The sequence below is a fragment of the Sciurus vulgaris genome (genome assembly GCF_902686455.1).
Source record: "Sciurus vulgaris genome assembly, chromosome: 2".
Taxonomy (NCBI): domain Eukaryota; kingdom Metazoa; phylum Chordata; class Mammalia; order Rodentia; family Sciuridae; genus Sciurus; species Sciurus vulgaris.
This window is the reverse complement of record NC_136462.1, coordinates 12,543,257-12,557,596: the sequence shown is the minus strand read 5'-3', so window position 1 is coordinate 12,557,596 and position 14,340 is coordinate 12,543,257. Positions and strand designations below refer to the sequence as shown.

At 34.4% G+C, this 14,340-nt stretch overlaps 1 protein-coding gene across 1 annotated transcript in view; it reads left to right on the top strand.

The window, feature by feature from the left end:
* Positions 1–14,340, top strand: part of UNC79 (unc-79 homolog, NALCN channel complex subunit) — a 258,705-nt gene that overhangs the window by 231,571 nt on the left and 12,794 nt on the right.

The following is a 14,340-nucleotide window of genomic DNA, read 5'->3' as shown; positions in this document are numbered from 1 at the left end:
ATATGTTTTGTCTAGCTCAGCAGCAAGAGTCAGTGCTGTTAGAGAAACCATGACTGACAGTTGGATGCGTCTGCCTGGTGCAATTTTTTATCATTTTATTGAAGTGTAATTTACATATGGCAAACTGCATATATTTAAATACTATATTTTGTTAAATCTTGACATATATTACTCCCACAAACCCATCATCACAATCAAGATAATGAACATTTTTTTGCCCCCCAAAGTTTTCTTTTACTAATTTATAATCCTTCCATTTACCACTTCCTGACCCCAGGCAACTACTGTTCTGCTTTCTGTCACATAGGCTAATTTATACTTTTTAAAATATTTTATAAGTAGTTCATACCATGCTTGTATATTTCTGCTTTCTTCTTCTCATAATAATGATATTGCAATTAATCCATGTTTTTGCATATAAGGATAGGCCGTTACTTTTTTAAAACATTTTTTAGATGCTGATGGACCTTTATTTTATTCATTTATTCATTTTTTTTTTAATGTGGTACTGAGAATCGAACCCAGTGCCAGGCAAGCACTCTATCACTGAGCCACAACCCCAGCCCAACTTTTTTTATTCTTTTTTTGTTTGTTCTTTTTAGTTATGCATGACAGTAGAATGTATTTTGAAATATCATACTTACATGGAGTATAACTTCCTATTCTTGTGGTTGTACATGATGTGGAATTACACTGGTCATGTATTCATGTATGAACATATATGAAACTTATGTAGGATTCATTCTACTGTCCTTCCCAACCCCCATCCCTTCCCCCCACACCTCCACTTCTCCCCCACCTTTTGTGGGTCAGCATCTGCATATCAGAGAGAATATTCAGTCTTCAGGGTTTTGGATTGGCTTATTTCACATAACATGTTAGTCTCCAGCTCCATCCACTTATTAGCAAAGGCCATAATTTCATTCTTCTTTAAGGCTGGGTAATATTTCATTGTGTATATGTATCACATTTTCTTTATCCATTCATCTATTGAAAGGCACCTAGGTTGGTTCCATATGTTGATATGACCATGTCACTATAGTATGCTGATTTTAAGTCCTATGGGTATATGCTGAGGAGTAGGATAACTGGGTCAAATGGTGTTTCCATTCCAAGTTTTCTGAGGAATCTCCATGCTGCTTTCCAGAGTGGTTGAATTAATTAGAAGTCCCACTAGCAATGTGTGAGTGTACCTTTTTCCCCACATCCTTGCCACCACTTTTTGATACTTGAATCCTTGATGATTGCCATTCTGACTGGAGTGAAATGAAGTCTCAGTGTAGGTTTTTTTTTTTTTTTTTTTTTTCCCTCAGAGTGAGGGTACCAAGGATTGAACTCAGTCAGGGTCGCCCAACCAGTGAACCACATCCCCAGCCCTGTTTTGTATTTTATTCAGAGACAGGGTCTCACTGAGTTGCTTAGTACCTTGCTGGTGCTGAGGCTGGCTTTGAACTCAGGATCCTCCTGCCTCAGCCTCCTGAGTGGCTGGGATTACAGATGTGTGCCACTGTGCCTGGTCTCAGTGTAGTTTTAATTTGCATTTCTCTAATTGCTAGTGATGTTGAACAGTTTTTCATATATTTGTTGACCATTCATATTTCTTCTGTGAAGTGCATGTTCAGCTCCTATGCCCATTTATTGATTAGATTATTTTGTTTTTTGAGTTCTTTATGTATCTTGTTCTATCTGAGGTACAGGTAGCAAAGATTTTCTCCCATTCCATAGGCTGTCTCTTCATGTTCTTGATTGTTTCCTTTGCTGTGAAGAAACTTTCTAGTTTGGTACCATCCATTTATTGATTCTTTAAATTTTTTTGAAAAATTTATTCTAATGTGTTATACATGACAGTAGAATGCATTTATACGTTTTGATAGATCATACATAAATGGAGTATAATCTCTCATTTTTCTGATTATGCATATTGTAGGATGTCATCGATCATGTTGTCATATATGTACATGAGGTAATGATTTATTAATTCTTCATTTTATTTCTTGCACTTTTGGAGTCTTGTTGAAGAATTTGGTTCCTAAGCTGACATGGTGGAGAGTTGGGCCTACTTTTTCTTCTAGTAGGTGCAGGGTCTCTAGTGTAATGCCTAGGCCCTTGACCCACTTATAGTTGAGTTTTATGCAGGGGGAGAGGTAGTGGTCTAATTTTATTTTATTACATTTGGATTTCCAGTTTTCCCAGCACCATTTGTTGAACAGGCTCTCTTTTCTCCAATGTATGTTTATGGTGCCTTTGTCTTGTATGAGATATATTATGGTTGGGATGTGAGGTGGCCCCGAAAAGCTCACATGTGAGACAATGCAGGAAGGTTCGGAGGAGAAATGATTGGGTTGTAAGGGTCTTACCTCAATCCCTGGTGGGATTAATTGAAGTGTTTGGGTGTGGCTGGAGGAGATTGGAATTGAAGCATGGCTTTAGGGTATATATTTTATATCTGGAGAGTGGAGACTCTCTCTCTGCTTCCTGATGATGTGAGCTGCTTCCCTCTGCCACCTCTTCCACCATGGGGTTCTGCCTCACCTCGAGCCCCAAGGAATGGAGCCGGCCTTCTATGGACTAAAACCTCTGAAACAGTGAACCCTCAAATAAATCTTTCTTCTTTTATAATTGTGCTGGGCAGATCATTTAGTCACAGCAGTGAAAAAGCTGACTAAAACTATAAATAACTATATTTATGTGGGTTTGTCTCTGTGTCTTCTATTCTGTACCATTGGCCTTCAAGTCTGTTTTGATACCAATACCATGCTGTTTATGTTACTATAGCTCTGTAGTATAATTTAAGATCTGGTTTTGTGATGCCTCCTGATTCATTTTTCTTGCTGAGGATTACTTTGGCTATTCTGTGCCTTATTTTTCCAAATGAATTCCATGACTACTTTTTCTATTTCTGTTAAGAAATCATGGAACCTTAATAAGAATTGCATTAAATCCATATAGCACTTTTGATAGTATGGCCATTTTGACATATTAATTCTGCCTATCCAAGAGCATGGGAGATCTTTCCATTTCCTAAGATTTTCTTCAATTTCTTTCTTAGTGTTCTGTAGTTTCATTGTAGAGTTGTTTCGCTTCTTTTGTTAGATCAATTTCCAAATATTTTATTGTCTTTGAAGCTATTGGGAATGGGATGGTTTCCCTAATTTCTCTTTCAGTTGATTCATCACTGATATATAGGAAGACAATGGATTTATGGGTATAATTTTATATCCTGTCACTTTGCTGAATTCATTTATGAGTTCTAGAAGTTTTCTGGTATAGTTTTTTGGGTCATTATAAATATAGAATCATGCATCAGCAAATAGGAATGGTGTGAGCTCTTCTTTTCCTATATCCTTTTAATTTCTTCCTTCTAATTGCTCCAACTAGAGTTTCCAGGACTATGTTGAATAGAAAGAGGGCATCCCCTCTCTTCCAGTTTTAGAGGGAACACTTTCAGTTTTTCTCCAATTAGGCTGATTTTGGTCTTGGGTTTAGCATATATTAGCTTTAAATGTAAGGTATATTCCTACTATCCCTAGTATTTCTAGTGTTTTGAACATGGATGGATACTGAATTTTGTCAAATGCTTTTTCTGCATTTTCTGAGATAATCATGTGCTTCTTGTCTTTTAGTCTATTGATGTGATGAATTAGGTTAATGATTTCTGTACATTGAACCAACCTTGCATCCCTGGATGGACTCACTGTGTTGTACTCATTTGTGTTGACTCCTCATGTTGTACGATCTTTTTAATATACTTTCTGCATTTTGTCAGTATTTATTAAGACTTTTTGCATCTAGTGTCATCAGGGATATTGGTCTGAAATTTTCTTCCTTGATGTGACTGTCTGGTTTTGGTATCTGGGTGATACTAGCTTCTTAGAATGAGTTTGGAAGTATTCCTTTCTTTTCTATTTCATGGAATAATTTGAGGAGGATTGGCGTTAGTTCTTCTTTGAAGGTCTGGTAGACTCATTGTGAGAATTCATTTGGTTTTCCTTCTTGGTAGGGTTTTGATGGCATCTTCAATTTCATTGCTTGAAATCAATCTGTTTACATTTTCCATGTCCTCCTGATTCAATTTGGATAGGTCATAAGTCTCTAGAAATTTGTCAATGTCTTCAAGATTTTCCATTTTATTAGAGTATAAATTTTCAAAATAGGTTCTGATTATTTTTTGTATTTCAGCAGCATCCACTGTGACATTTCCTTTTTCATTGTGAATTTAGTAATTTGAATTTTCTCTTTCTCCTTTGTTAGCTTGGCTGAAGGTTTATCAATTTTTTTCATTTTTTTCCAAAGAACCAACTTTTTTGTTTTGTTGCTTGTTTTTGGATTGTTTCTTCTGTTTCAATTTCTTTGATTTGAGCTTTGAGTTATTTCCTGTCTTCTACTGTTTTGATATTGATTTGTTCTTCTTTTTCTAGGGTTTTGAGATGTAATGTTAGGTTATTCATTTGTTGATGTTCTATTCTTTCAGCGAATGAGCTCAGTGCAGTGAACTTCCTTCTAAGTACTGCCTTCAAAATGTCCCAGAGATTTTGATATGTTGTATTACTATTCTCATTACCTCTAAGTACTTTTTACTTCATCCCTGATTCCTTACTGCTATCCATTTATCACTCAATAGTGTATTATTTAGTCTCCAGGTGTTAGAGTAGCTTCTATGTTTTATTTTATCATTTACTTTTTAATTTCACTCAATTATGATCTGAAAGAATGTAAGGTATTCTATTTTTTTTTTTTTTTGTATTTGCCAAGAGTTGCTTTGTGGAGTAAGATATGATCTATTTTAGATTAGGATCCATATGCTGCTGAGAAGAAAGTGTATTCAGTCATTGATAGATGAAATACTCTATATTGTCTGTTAAGTCTAAATTATTAATTATATGTTTTTAGTTCTATAGCTTCTTTATTTAGCTTTGTTGGAGGATCTATCAGTGGTGAGAGAGGTATGTTGAAGTTACCCAGTATTATTGTGTTGTGGTCTATTTACTTCTTAAATTGAGAGGGGTTTGTTTGATATATGTTATGCTTCATTCTTTGGGGCATAAATGTTTATGATTGTTATGTCTGTTGATGCACAATTCCCTTAAGCAGTATGAAATGTTCTTTTTTGTCCCTTTGATTAATTTTGGCTTGAAGTCCACTCTATCTGATATGAAGGTAGAAACCCCTGCTTGTTGTATGAGATCCATGTGTTTTTTCCTATCCTTTTAACCTTCAGTCTGTGAATGCCTTTGCCTTGAGGTGAGCTCTTAGAGACAGCATATTGTTGGGTCTTGTTTTTTTAATCCAATAGGCCAGTCCTATGTCTTTTGATTGATGAATTTAGGCCATTTTTATTCAATGTTATTATTAAGAGATGATTTTTTATTCCCTGTTATTTTATTTCTGGGTTTTAATTTGAATTAGTTTCTCCATTGATTCACTCTTCTTTTAGTTTAGTTTCCTTCCTTTGGCTGGTTTTCACTTTTGTTTTTCATTTTCTTCATGAAATAGCTTATTGGGTATGTTTTGTAGTGCAGGCTTTCTAGTTGTGAATTCTTTTACCTTTTTTTTATCATGGAAGGTTTTTATTTTCATCATCATATTATAGTATAATTATAGTATAATATATTCTTAAAAAGACCTTCTAGCTTTGAGGTATGGCTGAGCAAATAGCTGCTATCCAGATTGGTTTCTTCTTATGTGTTAGCCCGTCATTTCTCTGGCAAGCCTTTAAACTTCTATCTGTATTCTGTATCTTAGGCATTTTCATAATAATGTGCCTTGGTTGTGGATCTGCTTGTAATTTTGTTTATGTGGGATCATATAAGCCTCCTGTATTTGATTTTCCCATTTTCATTCTTAGGTTTGGGAAATTTTCTGATATTATTTCACTGAAAGATTTTGTATTCCTTTAATTTATATCTCTGAGCCTCATTTAGTCCCAGGTAAATCTTTACTTTGGTCTTTTCACATTATTCCATGTTTTTTGGAAGTTCTGTTCGTGGTCTCTTAACATCTTTTCTCCACAGTCAACTTTGTTTTCAAAATTATATATTTTGTCTTCATTATCTGAAACTCTGTCTTCAAGTGATCTAGTCGGGTTGGTGATGTTCAATGAATTTTTAATTTGGTTTATTGATTCCTTCATTTTTGAGAATTTCTACTTGGTATTTTTTCTGTCTCTTTATTGAAGTGATCTTTCACTTCCTGTATTTTCTCTCTGACTTTACTCCTAAACCATCCTTTACTTGCAGATCAGTTCAATGATGTGCATTCTAAACTCCTTCCACTGCTGGTGTGAGGATTCTGTTATTGCAGTATCTTGGTTTGTTTGGGGTGGTTTGTTTGGGGCAGTTTTTTCCCTTGCTTTTCATGTTGTTTGTGTGTCTGCCCATCTAACAGTATGGGTCTGAGGCAGTAGAGTTTCTACCCTGTGAATTTATAGGGTCCCTGAATGGTTCCAGTACTTTATTTACTGATGAGAAGCTGCCCTTCCTGCTTTCTTGGTTTCACACCACAGAGGAGCCAGGAAAGTGACCGCTTCTATTCCACCATCTTGAAAACCCCTCTTCAGCCATTACTTTTATTTCTGAGTATTATCCATTGTATGGATAAAGCTAGATTTTAATCCATTCTTCAGTTAATGAACATCTGATGTGTTTCCAATAAAACTTCTATGAATATTTACATATTAAGTCTTTGTGTTCGTATATACTTTCATGTATATATGAACTAAAGTGAAATTTAGTATATTTTATGTACTAAAATGAAATTTATGGCCTGTGTATTGTAATATGTTTAACTTTTTAAGAAATGGCCAACTGTTTTCCAAAGTGTTTGTCCTGTTATGTTCACACTCCCAGTGTGTGAACATTCCATGCACTCTACATCTTTGTCAATCAGCCCTTAGTAGAGTCAGTTTATAGTATTAGAGCTATGTACTGGTATCTCCCTGTTGAAATTTTGTTAAGCATCTTTTCATTTGCTTATTGGCTATTCAAATAGCTGCTTGGTGAAGTATGTTAATTATTTGCACAGTTTTTATGGGGTTGAGTTTTTTCCTTATTATTGAATGTTGTGATACAAATCTTTTGTCAGACATGTGATCTGCAAAGATTTTTTTCCCTGTGGTTTGTCTCAAAAGTGTCTTGTGAAGAGAAGAAGTTCTTGAGTTTGATGAAGTATTATTATTAAAACTCTTCTGTCAGTCATGTTTCTGATGTTGTATTTTTTTTTTTTAATTTGACTAATCCAACTTTTATGTATGGTGTGAGATAATAAGATACAGGTACTTTTTTATGCATATGGTATGCAGTTATTCCATCATCATTGTTAAAAATACCATTTTTTTCTGCTTTGTCTTTGCACTTTTGTCAGAAAGCAGTTGACCATATTTGTATGGTTCTATTTCTGAATTTCCAATATTGATCCATTGGTTTCTTTTTCCTTAGGCCACAGTCTAGATCACTATAGCATTATAATATGCTTTGAAATGAAGTAGTGTTAGTCTTTTAAATTTATTAATCTTTTTCAAAGTTGTTTTGGCTTTTGTAGGTTCTTTCCATTTCTAGATAAATTTAAAAAATCAGTTATTTTTTACAAAAAGACTGCTGAGAATTTCTTAAGAATGGCATGGGTCTTCAGATCAGATTGAGGAAAACTGAGATCTTAACAATATTGAGTCTTTTGATCCATAAATGCACTATATATATCTCCATTTATATGTGTCTTCTTTTTCCTCAGAAATATTTTGTTGTTGTTCACATACAGGCCTAGCATACTTCTGTGAAGTTTATCTTATTTTTATGCTATTATAAATGATTTTTTATACTTTATTTCCTTCCTTCCTTCCTTCCTTCATACTCCCTCCCCTCCCTTCACTCACCTCTGCTTGCCTTCCTTCCTTCTCTCCTTCCCTCCTTTTTTGGTACTGTGGCACTTATCCAGGGGCACTTAACCTCTGAGCCACATCCCAAGGCCTTTTAATTTTTTATTTTGATGAGGATCCACTAAGCTGCTTAGAGCCTTGATAAGTTGCTGAGGCTGGCCTGGAACTTACAATCCTTCTGCCTCAGTCTCCCAAGCCACTGGGTCACTTAAATTTCTCACTGTTAATTACTAGTACTTAGGAACACAGCTGATTGTTTTTATTGATCCTCTCTCCTGAAACTTGTTAAACTCATTTATCAGTTCTCATTGCTTTTAAGTAGACTTCATGAGATTTTCTATGTAGGTAATCATGTCATGTGCAGAAAGGGTCATTTTTTTCCCTCTTCTTTTTCAATATTTTACCTTTCATTTCTTTTTCTCATTTGATCACTCTGGCTGGAACCCCCAGTACAAGTTGAATAGAAGTAGTGACAGCAGTAGAACTTTCCTTGTTCTTGATCCTATGAAGAAAGCATCTGTTTTTTCATTATTAAATATAAATGTTAGCTTATAGTTTTTCATAGATAACCTTTATCAAACTGAGTAGGATTGTTTTCTATTCCTACTTTGCTAGAATTTTTTCTAGGAATGGATGTTGGATTTTTCAAATGCTTTTCCTACACCCATTGAAATTATCGTAGGAATGTCATCTATCAACTGTTAAAATGGTGAGTTTCATTGATTGACTTAAAAATATTAAAGCAACCTGTATTCCTAAGACAAACTATACTTGGCCATGATATATTATCCTTTTTATATCTTGCTGGATTCAATTTGCTAGTTTTTTAAAATATATTTTTTATTTGTTCTAATTAGTTGTACATGACTGTAGAATGCACTTTGACACATCATACATAAATGGAGTATAACTTCTCATTCATCTGGTTGTACATGATGTAGAGTTACACAGGTCATGTAATCATATAGGCACATGGGGTAATATTGTGGGGTTCATTCTATTATTATTCCTACCCTCATACCCCCTCCCCTCTATTCACTCACCTCTGTCTAGTTCAAATAACCTCTATTCTTCCCTGACCTCTTATTGTGAATTAGCATCCACATATCAGAGAAATGCTGAATGCCTTTAGTTCTTTGAAATTGGCTTATTTTGCTTAGCATAATATTATCTAGTTCCATCCATTTCCTGGCAAATGCCATAATTTCACTCTTCTTTATGGTCTAGTAATATTCCGTTGCGTATACATACCGCATTTTCTTCATCCATTCATCTGTTGAAGGGCACCTAGGTTGGTTCCATAGCTTAGCTATTGTGATTGAGCTGCTATAAACATTGATGTGACTGTGTCACTGTAGTATGCTGATTTTAAGTCCTTTGGGTATAAACCGAGAAGTGGAATAGCTGGGTCAAATGATGGTTCTATTCCAAATTTTCTGGGGACTCTCCATTCTGCTTTCCCTAATGGTTGCATCAATTTTCATTCCCACCAGCAATGTATGAGTGAACCTTTTCCCCCACATCCTCACCAGCACTTATTGTTGCTTACATTCTTCATAATTGCCATTCTAGTGTAGTTTTGATTTGCATTTCTCTAATTGCTAGAGATGTCAAAACATTTTTTTCATCTTTTTGTTGAAGTGCAGCGCATCCTGCTCAGTTTCTTTGCCCATTTATTAATTAGGTTTTTTTTTTTGTTTGTTTGTTTGTTTTTGGTGTTAAATTTTTGAGTTCTTTATATATCCAGAGACTAATGCTGTATATGAGGTGCAGGTAGCAAAGATTTTCTCCCATTCTGTAGGATCTTTCTTCATGTTCTTGATTGTTTCCTTTGCTGTGAAGAAGCTTTTTAGTTTGATTCCATCCCATTTATTGATTCTTGATTTTACTTCTTGTGCTTTAGGAGTCTTGTAGTAGGTGCAGGGTCTCAGTTCTAGTGCCTATGTTCTTGATCCATTTTGAGTTGTTTTTTTTGTGCAGGGTGAGAAATAGGGGTTTAATTTCATTTTGCTAAATTGGATTTCTAGTTTCCCGGCACTGTTTGTTGAGGAGGCTACCTTTTCTTCCTCCCATGTATGTTTTTGGCACCTTGGACCAGTATGAGATAACTATATTATGTGTCTTGTATTCTGTACCATTGGTCTAGAAGTTGTTTTGATGCCAATACCATTCTGTTCTTGTTACTGTGACTCTGTAGTATAATTTAAGGTCTAGTATTGTGATGTCTTCTGCTTCATTTTTCTTGCTGAGGATTGCTTTGGCTATTCTGGGCCTCTTATTTTTCCAAATGAATTCATGATTACCTTTTCTATTTCTATGAAGAATGTCATTGGAATTTTAATAGGAATTACATTAAATCTGATATACACTTTTAATAATTACGTTATAATTCTGCCTATCCAAGAGCATGGGAGATTTTTCCATTTCCTAAGGTCTCTTTAATTTCTTTTCTTTAGGTGTTCTGTAATTTTCATTGTAGAGATCCTTTCACTTCTTTTGTTAGATTGAGTCCAAGTATTTTATTTTTTTTGAGGCTATTTTGTGCTAGTTTTTTAAAAATTAATTTTTCCATGGATATTCATGAGGAATATTGGGCTATAATTTTCTTTTCTTGTAAAGCCTATATTTTGTTTTTGTATCAAGATAATGATGGTCTCATAGAGTTATTCCAAAAGAGGAAATTTTCCTCTTTTGTTTTCAGAAAATGTTTGTGTAGAATTGGTAGTATTTCTCCCATATATTTGGTAGAATTTACCCATGGAGCCCCTTGGACTTAGTATTTTCTTTGCAGAAGATTTTGAAGTACAAATTAAATTTTTAAAACTAATAGAGGGCTATACTAGTATTTGTTCGTGATTGAACTTTGATACTGTGTGTCTTTCAGGGAATTTGTTCATCACGGTAGACAATTGACAAGAAATTGTTCATAATATGTCTACAAAGAGTCAATAGTTGTGTCACCTCTTTAATTTCAGGTATTGGCAATATATGACTATATTTTTCCCTCATCTGTCTGATTAGAGATTATTAATTTGAGTGATGTAAAAAAAGAAAGTAAAAGCCCAACTAGGGTTGAGTTTGTGGCTCAGTGCTAGAGTACCTTCTTAGCATGTGCAAATCCCTAGGTTCCATCCCTAGCACCACAAAAACCAAACAAATAAATAAATAAACAAATAAAAATTGAAAATAAAAAGTTATATGATAGTTTTTTAAAAAAATATTTTTTAGTTGTGGGTGGACACAATATCTATTTTATTTTTTATTGTGGTCCTGAGGATTGAACCCAGGGCCTCATGCATGCTAAGTGAGTGTTCTACCATTGAGCCACATCCCCAACCCTGGTATTTGATAGTTTAAAACTATTCTGGTTGGTTCTCATGTTTTTTCTCTGTTGTTTTCAGTTTAAGTGATTTCTATTCTTTATTACTTTCTTCTTTCTGATAAATTTGTATTTGCTCTTATTTTTCTGGCTTCTTAAGAGGAAATCGAACTCATTTATTTCAGACTCCATTCTAACACAAATGATTAGTACTATACGTTTCCCTCAAATCACTGGCTTAGCTGCAACCACAATTTGGTATGTTTTTTCTCATTTTCATTCAGTTGACAATTCACTTTCTAACTTCTAACTTTTGCTTTCTTTGGGGGACTATTGAATATTTAGATGTACATTATTTAGTTTCTAAATGTTTGGGTATTTCCAGAGACTTTCCTGTTATGGATTTCTAATTGAATACAATATAGTCTGAGAATATACTTTATATAGTTTGAATCATTTTAAATTCTTTAGAGTTGTTTTATATCCCAGAATCTTATCTATCTTACTAAATGTTCTGTATGTACAAGAAAAGGATATGTCATCTGCTATTGTTGGATAGAATTTCCTATGAATTAGCTGACACTTTTAGATAGTGCTAGTCAAGTCTTCTGTATGTCCTTCTTCTATATCTGTTTATCTGTTATATCAATTATTGAGCATTGAAATATCTCTATAATTGTGAATTTGTTTATTTCTCTTTTCAGGTCTACCAGTTTTTGCTTCATGTAATTTGAAACTCTGTTACTAGGTACATAAATGTTTAGGATTGTTATCATTTCTTAATGAATTGAAATTATGAAATGTACCTCTATAGCCTTGATAATCCTTTTTCACTTTAAAAGTTACTTTATGTAGTGTTAATACAACAGTCCAGCTTTCTTTTATTTAGTGTTATGATGATACATCGTTTCCCATCCTTTTACTTTTAACCTATGTCTTTTTATTTACTATTAAAGTGTTAAACTATCTATCTTTTATACTTAATATTTAAAGTGTGTGTAATTGTCATCATTTCCTCCTCTTCTTCCTCTTCTTCCTCCTCTTTTTTATTTTTATTTTTTGCAGTACTAGGGATTGAACCCAAGGGTACTTTATCACTGAGCTTCATTCCCAGCCCTTTAAACAAACTATTTTAAAAATTTTAAAATGGTCTTGAAGAGTTGCTGAGGCTGGCATTACATTTGCAATGTTTGTACCTCAGCCACTTAAGTAGCTGGAATTCAGGTATGTACCACCATGCCCAGCTTAAAGGGTACTTCTTATGGACAATATGCAGTTGGATGTCACTTGTTTAAAAAAATCCAACTGATGTTTTAATTGGGATCTTTAGATCATTTTCTTTTACTGTGTTTTATCATACTGTTGGGTTTAAATATACCATTTTGCTACTTGTTTTTTTATCTTTCCCATCTGTTCTTTGTCTCCTACTCTCCTTTTATCTTCTTTTGGGTTAATTGAGGATTTTATAGTCAAATTTTTGATATATATTAACTTGAGAATTTTCTCCTTTTCAGACAGCCTTATTTAGTGCTCTAAATTTCCTTTTCAGTACTTATTTAACTACTTCCCCAAATTTTGATATATTTCTCTTCCATTCATTCCCAGATACATCCTAATTTCCACATTGACTTCATCTTTGACCCATAGGTTATTTGTTTATTTATTTATTTATTTATTTTAAAAAGACACATTTATTCAGCATCATGATCCGACTATTACATTTAGCAATCAACTGCATGGGTGCAAAAAAAAATAAAGTCCACATTAAAACCCTTTGCTGAAGGACTTAAAATCAGCATACTACAGAGATACAGCCACATCAATGTTCATTGCTGCTCAATTCACAATAGCCAGATTGTGGAACCAACCTAGATGCCCTTCAGTTGATGAATGGATAAAGAAACTGTGGCATATAGATACAATGGAATATTACTCCACCATGAAGAATGATAAAATAATGGCATTTGCAGGCAAATGGATGAAATTGGAGAATATCATGCTAAGTGAGATAAGCCAATCTCAAAAAGCTAAAGGACGAATGATCTCGCTGATAAGCGGATGAAGACATATAATGGGGGGTGGGAGGGGTCAGCGTTAGGGTTAGGGTTAGGTTTAGGGTTAGGGATAAGGAGGGTGGTAAGAATGGAGGAAGGAAGGACAGTATAGAGGGAAAAGAGGGGTGGGAGGGGTGAGGGGAAGGGAAAAAAATAACAGAATGAATCAAACAATATTACCCTATGTAAATTTATGATTACACAAATGGTATGCCTTGACTCCATGTACAGAGAAACAACATATATCCCATTTGTTTACAATAATAAAAATAAATAAATAAATACTGAAAACTAAAAAAAAAAAAAAAAAAAAAAAAAAAAAAAAACCTTTGCTGGAGTGCTTTACACTTTCCACAGAACAGAAACTAAAATAACCTGTTATACAATTAGTCACAAATATAGTCCTCGAGTTTTTTTGCCCGTACACATGAATATTGTCTAAACCATGTCTTTTTTGTAGCGCTAGGGCCCTGCCACCACTACGCTTGTCTGAGTTCACAAATCTGTTGTAACCTGTAGCTTCCCTGTCACTTCTCTGGCTCTCCTCTCCTGCTAAGCTGCTTCCTGGCAGTATTAAAACCTTGTGCCACTGCCATAGCTACTGCTGCTGCTGGAACTACCGTAGCCACCTTGGTTTCATGGTTTGGCAAAGTGTTGGCCCCCACCACCATAAGATCCAGAGCTTCTGCCTCCAAAGTTTCCACCCTTCATTGCTCTGGCTAGAATTTCCAGTACTACATTATATAGGAGCGGTGAGAGTAGACATCCTTTCTTGTTCGAGATTTTAGAGGAAATACTTTCAGTTTTTCCCCATTCTCTATGATGTTGGCTTTGGGTTTGTCATATGTAACCTTTATGATATTGAGGTAAGTTTCTTCTATTCTTACTTTCTTCAGTATCTTTTTCATGAATAGGTGCTGAGTTTTGTTGCATTTATTAAAATGACTATGTGATTTTTGTCCTTAATTCTATTTATGTGGTGATTTGTCTATGTTGAATGATTCTTGCATCCCTAGAGTAAAACCAACCTGGCCATGATGTACAATCTTCTTAAGATGTTGCTGACTACAGTTTCCTTATATTTTATTTATGTTCAT